Genomic DNA, 12,313 nt, shown 5'->3' on the forward strand with positions numbered 1-12,313 from the left:
AATGGCTCATAGAGGTTGTTGGAGTCCGCATAGATTTTCATCTGGGAGGCGACAACTCGTTCCAAGATTTTGGACAGGAAAGGGAGGTTTGAGATGGGTCTATAGTGGCTGTCCAGATCCAATCCAAGTTTTTTTAAGTATGGGGGTGACAGCAGCAAACTTGTTTTTGAGCAGGGGGGACATTACCAGTTGAGAGGGAGGAGTTGGGTTTTGGGTTGGAATTGGGTTCAGGGCACAGGTTGAGGTCTTCATGCCTGCAACCACCTTTACAAGGTCAGAGGTGCTGATTTCAGAGAAAACTGTAGAAGGCACTGTTTGTGAGAAAGTTGTCAGAGTTTAGCTATGCTTACATGGTTTGTCCATGTAAGCATAACCAGAATTGGGAATTGTCTCATTCAGGGAAAATATTCAGATGGTTTCTGCCATGTTTCGGTCAAATAGAGCAAATCAAGATGGTTGTCCATAATGAACTCACTGAGGATGGGACAATGGATCTGGTGTTAAACAGTGCCATCCTCAGGTGTGATCGCTTACTGGTTGCAGGATGATGTTGTGGGGAAGCAACAGTGGCAGGACACAGTCTCTGGCTGGACCCAGGGTTTCTCACCTCAGCAGTTTTTACATGAGGGATGGCATCTCTAGAGGAATAAGGCTTAATGGATTTCTGCCTTCCTGCTCTCTTTCCTCTGCATGTTTTCCACCGTAGTAGGCCCAGCATCTTGAGAAAAGCCTTAAATTCCACTGCAATTGCAGTTTGCATTTTTTAAAAGCCATGCAGAAATCTAGAGTAGACTAGCTGTGTATCCACTGTTGTAGTAGTCCAGTTTATCCTTGAAGTTGACATTGTTTTTGATGAATATTATAGGCAAAACAATTAACTATCAAAAACAATAATTGTTCAAAATGAATTCTCATTAAAAAAATAACAGAAAGGTATTAAAATACAGCGAAATTAGTGAGAGCTAATCAACCAGGCAACCATTATGGTGCCATGGCTACCTTGGAAATTGATTTAACCTTCAAATCAAAAGGTTAAATCAATTTGGACAACATAGGGCACTCATTGGACTATAGAGACATATTTTTGCACATTTCACATCAGGGTTAGTTTTCAAAACATTTAAAAGTGCATTTATAATGCATTAATAATTGGCTCCTGATTGCAAGCTCCCTATTTGTCAAGCACCAAGTGAATATCGTACAATCTAAACGAATGAGTTATAACTGTTTGTAAATGGTTTATAATTTAATACTAAACTGGTTATACATGATGTATTGATTAATTATAAACCATTTATAAACCATCTGGTATCTTAATGTAATTATAATCTGTAGCATGTTGCAGTATTTAGTTGAAGGGAGGAGATACTTAGAAATACTTAGTCCTGCTTTTAAACTTGTATTATTTATTGTCCAGGAAGAATTGCTCCTTTAGAAGGGTTGATAAATGGCCAGTATCGGTCAACGTCAGCCAGCTTTGATATGGACAAAAACACTTTGTTCTCGTTGCATGTTTCCTGAAGAGAGACATCAGTGAAGAGGGAGGCCTTTATTCGAGAGGATGCGAACAAAGCACTGGACTCTTTAGTGACCCTCATGGGTATCATTCAAAGGGTGCAGATCATTAACTTTGCCCTCAAGTTTAACAACAGAGAGACTGCCAGCCTGGATTTTGGCTGCTTTATATGTCAGATGACCAGTCTAAGAGGATGATTACAAAGTAACACATGCTGATGATGATCCATACAGCAAAGGGTATGCACCTTCTGTACGCCAGAGGAGACTGCTCTTCCTGTTTACATTCCCAAAATACAATGATATTCAGGAAATATATAACTCTTTATTTAAAAAAATGATTTTCAACTTTACTGCACTCTCACATACCAATAAACTACCTTTCATTCTTGGAGAGGAAGAGAAAACAGCCTGGCAGCTAAATTGGTCAGAGCATGCCATGACCGTAGAGACAGTTAATAGTTACTGGAAACCATAGTGGTAGATAATGTCTTTCCACTAAGGTGAGATATTTTTTTACTGTTGATTTGTTCTATATATGTTTGTGTTTTAGTGTTCTGTATGTATATATGTTTTATATGTTGTTGTTTCTTATTGATTTTATTATTATTATTATCATGTATTTTATTCTATTTTATTTTTGTGTTTGTATAATACTATGAATACTATGTATAATACTATCTTCACCTGCCGGCCCATGAAGCTTTCTTGAATTGAATTCAACTATACATTAATCAGCGTAAGAAGCCAAATATCTTTTGTCTTTTTTTGTTATTATTAAACATTTATTTAGGCAAGGAGATTCTGCTGAGACCAAGGTCCCATTTTCAGAGGAGCCTCACATCATGAGGAATCCCCCAAAGAGTGGATGATTACAGATAAAAACAGACAACTGCAACCTTGTTTGCCATCCCCATGTTGAGCCATCTGCTTGATCATAACCATGGGGCTGGGGAAGCAGGAGGATCTGGAAATGTACATACATAAATCAGCGTAAGAAGCCAAATATCTTATCTTTTTATTTTTTATAACATCTTTATTTAGGCTGGGGTGGTCCAACTGCCTCCTTTTCAGAGGAGCCCAAATCTAATCATGAGGAATCCCCCAGGGAGAGGAAATGTGACATTTGAAAGCAGAATTTGAGTTTTGAATTGGATAGAAAGGAAAGAGAATAACATCCTGCAGTACTGTATTCTGTAGTAGGCTACTTCTGGGAGCTTTCTGGGTGAGACTCTATTGTCTCATGCACATTTTTAAAACAGGGCCATATGTCCAGTGAACACAATAGATATTGCTAACTTCAATGTTTTTAGGCCTTCACACAGTAAATGCCAGCACAGCAATCTTATTATACAACAGAGTTGATTTAGGAAGGAAAATGTGGTGTGGAAACACACACACACACACACACACACACACACACACACACACACAGTCACTCAAAGCACATTCAACGCAGATGTTACCAGGCCCCCTAATGCATCATGTCACTGATCTGTCCCAGAGCAAAGCTGTAGGACAGTGATGTTTGTTAAAAAGGCGATGACTGAAAACAGAGGCTTTTTTAGGCTTGCGTGGTGTGACGTCTGAGTCCATGAGGGGGTGGAGGTGGGGTGACCTAAATTCAGAATCACTCAGCTCTGACTCCTCATAGTGCCTACACACCAAGGGATCCTGCTTACACACCAAGGGATCCATCCAAAAGCAGTGCAAATGGCACCTCTCTCTGTTTCTCGTTTTCTAGCCCTCTAAATTGTTCTAATTATCTCCCTCTCTTCTACCATTCCTCTAATTTTTCTTTCTACATTCTCAAACAATCCTGTATCATTTAATCTCCTTTAGTCTCCCTTGTCCAAGTCTATCCCAATGGCAAGCAGTACATTTAATGTAAAACATTTTTGGGGGATGAATTGATTTTTTTTTTTTAAATCTTCCTGAGATTGATACCTTAATAGGGGGTGTTTTTACAGAATCTTCCTATTTAACACAAATATCCACCAACACAAGTGGAGCTAGCTAGCTAGCAAGTGGAGCTAGTGGTGGGTCATTGAGGTCACTGTGAGTCTGATTCTAGTCTGTGAGCATTAAATCCAGTTCTGTATCTGACAAATTGTGATCTGTTGTTAAAATTGTATTTATACTGTACAGCACATTTAAACACAGATTCAATACAATGAGCTTTACAGGAGGAAGAATACATTTAAAAAAAAACATAAGGGAGAAAATACAAACACAACAAGGTAAAACAACAGAGGATAATAAACATTTTACAGCCATGGTAGTTCAAACCGTAAAAGCAGATATCAAGTGAGGACAGAGGACTTTCATAGGATGAATTCTCTCTTGAATGGAGACATGGTGAGGAGAGAAACTGAGGGGAATCGTGAAGGGAAGCCATGTGTTCTTTCCCCAGATGTTGTGTGGCTCATTAATGTGTAGATAGGCAGCCTCCCTGTGGTACAATAGGAGGCCTGGGCCTGAGGCAGAGCCCTGGGCTGCCTGGGGCTGATAGGAAAACCCCCAGGGAACCCACTCACCAGACCTGGCTGTCACCACCACACGACAGCTCCTAGCACTCCTCTACGTCCTCCACAGGCTCAGCAGTCATCTCCACACCTTGTCTCCCATCATACACAGTAAAAAGGGCTATTGTTATTGGAAAAGGCTCTTTTTCATCAACATGGTTATAATAATTCTGAGGTGATACTGAAAACCTCATCAAAACAAATCTATGGAGATGCTAACACATTAGCACCACTTTAACATCAGCTGCATTTATATATGTTGAGTCATTTGCAATTCAAATGCACATGAATTGCAGATTTTGCTTTTTAATTCTCTCCTTCTTTATGTCATGTTTTAGAATTTCTTGTGACAAATGATACTATTCTGACCAGCCCTGCCCTCATGTGAACCCTCAAGCATCCATGTATGTTTTTATTTGCTGAATAGACAGACCTCCATATACATTAGCCCATGTAATACAATGGGGTTATTTGAACCAAACAATACATATAGTAAATCTTCAATAATACTGAAAACTTTAACAATATTGAAAAGAAATTCTTCATGAAGCTTGAAGTATGAGGAGGATTTACTTCACCTCAGAAGACAGAGCATCAGAGGAGAGGGGGCGGACCGCTATCCCTAGAGCTGCGCACGCAGCCTTGCTGTCACAGGAGTCCATCCTTCTTGGGGGTATTTATTAAACGAGCACTGCAAACGTCTGTCTATGATGGGGATATAAAAACGTTACCTACCGAACGATATTATTAGCCCAAGGCAATCATATCTCCGTTTTTATGACATAAAGACTACGTGTTCTGAATTGCATCCAACGCGCATTTCTGCTGAAATGGTAAATATTGTATCGGCGTTGCTCATCTCGGGGGAAAAGAAGTCATTTATGGTGCTGGAAGGATTACATGAGAAGAAGAGGTCTTTAGATTACTAATAGGCACCTCATTCTGGCTTGGTGTTGTTTGCTTTGGGACCGGCATTTTATTGAAGGTACATTTCTTAATTATTCAAATTAAAACGCCCTTTCACTATTCAAATAAACAGGCCTGATGATTTATTTATGGCAAATGTATTGTTTCCGCTATATTGTAGGAATGTTATGCTTCCAGGTGACTCCCCTAATATTACAACCATACAGTACGTCCTTTATGTACGATTCAGTGTCTGGTTGATACAGTTAGTCACAGTTGTCATCATCTGTAGCCTTTACCTATATACCTATGCTTGTTCTGATGTTAAAACTTCTGAGGTCAGGTTTATATCACACCTCAATCATACCTGGTTTATATACAGTAAATAACACAGGTACAGTTACTGTGCAAACCAGTTTGTGTTTTGTATGTGAGGTCAGTGATGCTCAAACCTAAACATTTACTGTGGCACCTTTGCAAAGACTTTTGTTTTCAGAAAATAAAATAATGCACATGATATGTATAACTTGTTAGATTCTAAAGAATCTCACAGCAAACTAAATCACACAAGAGGCTAGAGACCAGTGGAGGTCTCATTTGACTAATGTGAGAAATCACTCAGACTGAGTCGAACTTGCTGTGCCCCTCTCTGGCAGTCACAGTGTTAACAGGCACTGGCAGCATCTTTGTTGTTTGAACTCCGAGTTGCCATATTGATTTTCAAAAAGCTGTAGCATAGATGTCCAGTCAGTGATATCAAATTGTCTCCTCAGCAGCATTCGAGGAAGAACATCTGAAACACTGAGAAGGCCTTCCTGTCTCAAACAGATATAGACGCTAGCAATGCTAGTTGTCACTCAGAGCAGAGAAGGACTATGGCTGTCTTCAGCATGAGGACAGTAGATGCATCAATGCAAGCATTATGACGCTCATATGACATGGGCAGACTAACATTCCTTGACATTTATGGTGGTGTGGTCTCTGCATTTAAATGAAACAATAGAGCATTGTTATGATGCAACATAACATCTCATGTTAATGTTGACTATGCTGACTAATTTCATTTTGGAGGAAAAATTTATATATTTAGTATCAAAGAAATGTTGATGTCTCTGGCTTGTGGTGTTGGTATTACCAGACCGCTGAATGTATGTATGTCCTTGTTAAAGCCTCAGTTGAGGTTAATCAATGGTCCTGCACTTAACTGAATAAGAGGTGTACCAGTTAAAACACTAGTTTATGGGCCTGCTTTAAAGCTTGCATTGTTTTGACCATCAATCTACAGTACAGTCTCATAGCTTTCGCACCCTCCATAAGGCTGTGATCAATATTATTGCTTCTCACTGGTGTCATTTATAGCATTGTTAGGTAGTAGTGTTGTACTTTAGCAATCACATAATACAGTACTGCATTGACTAGATAGTGTAACACCCACAACATTGATGTGCAGGGAAGCTTGAAGGAGAGATAACATATATTCAACAAAAATGCAATGCGAAATTATTTTGGCTTCAGATTGTTGTTATTATTGTTCTTAAATTAAATATGATAATGATAGTGATGATAGTGTAATATATGCCCAGTCTTACTAAAACAGAGCTGTGGGCATGTGGAACATCAGATATGGTTCTATATAGGTTTCTGTATGTAATAAGATGTCTATCAGATGGCCTGAAAGGTCCAGTATGTAACATTCAAGCCTAATAGTTGTAATGGCTATGTTTAATCGGTAGCAATCAGGGAATGAGATCTGTTGAAACATATTTCATTTACGAACACTGTTTTGGTGCCGCAAATGCGCTTTCTAAAATGGAGTTTCCTACCTGATGTAAACAAACATGTTGTTACTGGCCAGGGGTGTTCTAGTGGAGTGGACTGATAGATTTTCGCCTTTCTGTCTCTGATGGCTGCCTCTTTGAATTGTGTGTGCATGCATGAACAGAACAGCTAATATCCATTTCAGGGGTTTTACATTATTATTAGGGTTATTCATTTTGTTGTTTGGAACTTCAAACTGAATTTTGGTGGCAGATTTCGGACAAACTTACGCCCTGCTCATTTAAGGTCTGGGTCATCCTCCACCCATGTTTCTTTGTTGTCATGGTGAAGGCCATTCCCCTAATTATTACTCACTAGTACTGGGTGAAGTGGAGTTATTAGGCTACAAACAATATGATGCAATGTGCACGTGCACTGTAGTATTACTACCTACAATAGTTAACTCATTAACTGAGTCCTTCTCATTTAAACTTAGTAGTGTGGAAGGAAAGGGAACAAAAAAAAGAAAACGAGAACTATATATATATATATATATATATATATATTTTTTTTTATTTTTTTATTTTTATTTTTTTTTAAACACAAATATTTCTGTTTTGCAGCTGTTTGTGAGGGACTATTGTGAGCTGTTGAAGAGACGCCTCATCAACACTTTGTTGCTGTTGTTTTTCCTCCTATCACTGACTTTGTGTGTTGCACATTCCTTCGATGAGGCAAGGAGAAGAAGGGAAATATGGAAATGATTACAGAAGAGGGGGTGGGATCTCCTCTGGTCCTCCCAGGGCTAGTATTCTTCTCAGTTTACCCAATTAGTTTTAGGTGCGTGCAGCTTGAGCGCCTGAACGCCACTATTGTGTTTTTACTTAACAGAAACCTCTCACAGAGGATGTCTTATGGGCTTTTACAGCACAGTACTACACAGGCACTCTGACCCGTCTTGTCATAACAATAGTGTTTAGAGACTGAATGGCCATTAGCTATTTAGCAGTAATGATAATGGATGTTCTCAGGTTTCTGTTGTGCTCTGGCTAACATTACCTCATATTTAATTAAAGAAGCCCTGTCTTTCTGGCGATTATTTATAACTGTCCCTAAACTGTAGTCCTCTCTGTTGAAATGGAAAACGACAGAAGGCAGATGACACAGGAAGAGGACCTTGGGAAAAGCCACAAGGTTGAATGAATCTCACTAAGGTAAACAGAGTCAGAGGTTATTTACCATTAGTATTCAAGTCATGTTGGGAGAGAAGTGACCATAATGATTATATATTCTCAATGGAAAGTGAACGTATGTGTTTGTGTGCGTGCGTGCGCGCGCGAGTGCGCGTGTGCGTGCGTGCGTGTGTGTGTGTGTGTGTTAGGGAGCTGCTGGGTCCAGCAGTAATACCCAGTGAGTCAGTGAAGAATTGTGAGAGGATAAGGGGGGAGTGCATAGAGGAACTATAGTACCTTGTGTGCAAATGCTAGATACAGTATATTGCATTTGTAAATGCCTTTTGTGTTAAATGCATATGACTTAGTAGAGGTACATGCAGTGGCCTGCGTAAGTATTGAGACGGTGAAGCATTTGTTCTTCTTTTGGCTCTATACTTTGAGTCTTAGCCAAATGACGGACAGGGGTGAGGATGAGGGTTGGATGTGAGCATGAGGGTTGGATGTATTGATATTCTGATTGATAAACAGATAATAACATGGAAAATATATTTATTTTTCTTTAACCAACCAGCTGGGAAGTATAGGCCTGCTGACTACATTTTAACTTATTTGTTTGTATACAGTAAGGCTATAATACAATAATATAATATTATATAATAATATATAATATAATATTATAATAGGTTATAATTCAGGTTATGAGTAATTCTATAACAGGGATGTAAAACCAGCTTCCAGGAAGAACACCACCGTCAATCAAAGTGTCCTTGATTCAGGTCCTGCCCCCAAACCCCCCTAGCAGCCGCGACTCCACCCCCATGCCCCACCCCCCACGCTAGGAAAAACCCTGTGGTACATGATAATACTCATCTTATCAGTCCACTACTGGTTTGCACCTTGCAGTGAAGCCTCTGTAGTTCAGCTGGTGACGTATTCTGCGCATGATAGTCTCTGACACGTTCACGCCTACCTCCTGGACAGTGTTCCTGATCAGTGAGACAGTTGTTTTGGGATTTTCTTAATTATTGTGAGCATTCTTTGGTCATCCACTGTAGAAGTCTTCCTTGGTCTATAAGCCTGTTTCCAGTTGTTGAGCTCATCAGTGCTTTTTAATGATGTTACAAACTGTTGATTTTGGCAAGCCTATGGTTTTGACTATGTTTCTGAATAATTTATTTTAGCCTAACAATGGCTTCCTTGACTTTCATTGACACCTCTTTGTTCCTCACACAAAAAACTTTTGGAGTATAGAGCCAAAAGAAGAACAAATGCTTCACTGTCCTATTACTTACGCAGGGCACTGTATATCATCCGTAAAAAATGATGATATGTGTTCAAAGGAAATTTGACAATTGCAGAATGCTGATGACACAAATGCTTTTAGATCCCTACCTTGACCAAAAAATTCTCAAGATTACTCAGGAAAAGAGCATAGATATTAGCCATACAAGGATAATTAATATCCTTGTCCTGGTTTCACATTGCACTTTTTGTGTATATTTATTCTGGAGAGTCAAGTGCTGCACTCACATGATCCCAGTAAAGGGAGGCACAGTTCAGTGGTCCGTGAACAGCAGCACTGGTGTGGAGAGGCCAGAGAGCAGCCAGGCTGTCCTGCTAATGCCTACTCAGCTGAGAGAGACTATTCACCATGGTCTGAGTTCATATCACCTGACCCACAGCCAGATTCTGTGCAGTTAGCACCTTATGGTATGCTCAAAATGTATCTGCAGTACATCATCGGTTTAATGAGATAAAAAGAGAAGTCCTATATTTGTTTTTTCCTCTATTACTGGGAAAAAAGGAGAGAAAATTCATCATTTGTGCCCTGAATGCACCTCACCTCAATAGTATGTCAATTCAAAGTATGCCATTCAATGTAGTCCTGTGACTGCAGTAAGCTGGCTAACCCCCCCAGACTGTTGGGTTCACTGCTTATTAGAATATGAGAAATGCTCTTGTGTGTATCTGGCATGGTGCAGGTAGAAGAGAAGTGAACAGAATTTGATTATTGATAGATTAAAATGCTTTTGAAAAGAGTGTGTTTATGTGGACAGATCCCCATATAGCAACAGCGTGATGTTGACAGTCCCAGTCTGCGATCCTCCCCTGTCTTATTTACGACTGTGCAGCTGGGGGGAAAAGCTGTGTGTGTGCGGTGCACTGCATACTGTATGGATACTGTATGCATCATTCATTGTGAGCGCATGCTATAAATACGCCCTCTTTTATTGGATCCTCGTACGGTGTGTTTAAACACGTTGTTGTTGTTTTATCCCCAAGGCGCACACTCTCTAGACCTGTCCCTTGTGTCCTTGGCGACGAGGTGATCAGCCAGCCATCTGGCCTGGGAATCATAGATATGATCCATCAGAGGCCTGGTACAATGTCTCAGCTACGCTACAGAACAACCTCACAACTCACCCTGAGGGGACAGCATTCCTCCACTTTACTTGACCCAACACTGCATGGAGGGCTATTTCCTTCAAGGAAATCTCACATAAAACCCATGACATGGTCATTGGTGTGTTGATCTATGATGAAGTGACCTTTACTGCTGACATTGTAGGCCCACAGTACCCAGAAGCCCCCTGGAGCATTCTATCACTGGGGATGGATGAGGGCTGGCAGGAGGAGGATGTGGTGGCTGTTGTCTGGTGTCACACAGATACATGGAGGCAACAACATGATATACCTTGAGGACACACAGTGGAAGAATAACCGTACACTGTCCGCACATGGACCATCTATTTCAAATTGTCCCATTCATCTCCTCTCCTCTGCAACCAATCTTTAGGTCGTTGGTGCAAATAAGAATATATTCTTAGTCAATTTACCAGGGTTGAAGAGGTCCACCTCTTCATGGACCACTGAAAGCTTTGAGTAGGCCCTACATTTTTGTTTGCTGTTATGATTGGACTTGTGCGGTAGTTGGAGTTATGGTTTCTTTATGAATAGTATTTCACGTAAAGTAATATCCAAAAGAATAAATCATCTCCAAAGCCAGTGACCTACCTTGTTGCCTTTCCAATTCTAGACTATGATTTATACATGTTTGACTGAGCGTTTACTTCAATACATTTTAGATTAACTCTAAAATTAGATGTATGATGTTGGTAGCATTTAAAGTATGTATTTGTTTTCCACAAACTTGAACAAATAAATAATTTGTACTCAGGCGCCAAAAGTGTAGAGTAACATATTGAAGATAAAAAGGAATGTTTGTGTAATAGAACCCTGGTTATATGAAATCTGCTCTCTACTGCAATATTGATTTAACTCTGTTGTCAGTTTCTGACTAGTTGGTATCTTACCTCAGTATTAGTATCTTACCTGAATGTGTAGCTAAACTGCAATGATGTATAGTTAAACAATGCATGGTTTACTTGATCTCAGTCAATAGTGAAACTCAACCATCTCTTGAAATTTGAAATTTTCAAAGAGTAGAGTTTGCTTGGGGCTCTTCCTTGGCCTCTCAAATTAAATGCTTCACCCCGTTCAGCTACATGGCTTATTATTACCCTAGGCGTAACCTCTCCAAATGAAGTCTTACACCACAGGATAAGAGTTAAACGAGGGAGGGAGGGAGGGAGGGAGGGAGGAATAGAATGGGCTTGAAAAAAAACAACTCCCTATGGTCCCTGTCTGTAATCAGAGGGAACCAGGCGGCATGATGGAGTGATTTTCTCCACAGCAAAACCACCCAAGTGTCAGTGGATTAAAATTAATAAAATAAAAACAGTTTCTTTGTTGAGGAGACAAACTATAGACACACAGATAAGCCCTTTTAACGTAATTGTCACTGGCATGAATAGAGGGTTTTGTCTTGTATTTGGAGAGGTCGACAGATATAATTCACTCTTAATCACACTGTACTGTTATTTTCTGTAATTGAGTTGAGGCAAATGCTTTACTAGTTTTACACACACCAAAGTTGGTGTATTTGTTTTGGATTTTGGTTTTGTCATCTTTGATATTATATAGTATTCCATTGAAATGGTTTTATTGTTTACTTGTCTTTACTAATGTTTGCTGAAGAGAAAGAAAAGAAAGCATGCTGTGAGAGGGAATCATTTGCAGTGGTATCCAATCTGTATGTTTTCCCTGGCACTGGCATTGTGTTCTTCCTCAGTGTCTGCCATGGTGTGTAATGGGGGAGGGGATGCTTGGGGAGTTGGTCTATTTTGTGTAATAAATTCCACTCTTATTCTGGCACATAAACAAATAAGCAAGGCTCTTGAGAGTGAAGCTAATGTGATTCCCTTTAATCTGAGGCTACACTCCACCGTGCAGTAGTGTGATGGTGTGATAGATAGACCAGTGATGAGAGCCTTAAACCAGGGTTCTCACACTGATGACCTGGGGGCCAAATGGGGGCTGATACTGCCCCAGACGATGCTGAATAGAAAAACAGGCCCGCAAGAGGATTTTTTC

Source organism: Argentina silus, assembly GCF_951799395.1.
Source record: "Argentina silus genome assembly, chromosome: 6".
In the NCBI taxonomy this organism is placed as follows: Eukaryota; Metazoa; Chordata; class Actinopteri; order Argentiniformes; family Argentinidae; genus Argentina; species Argentina silus.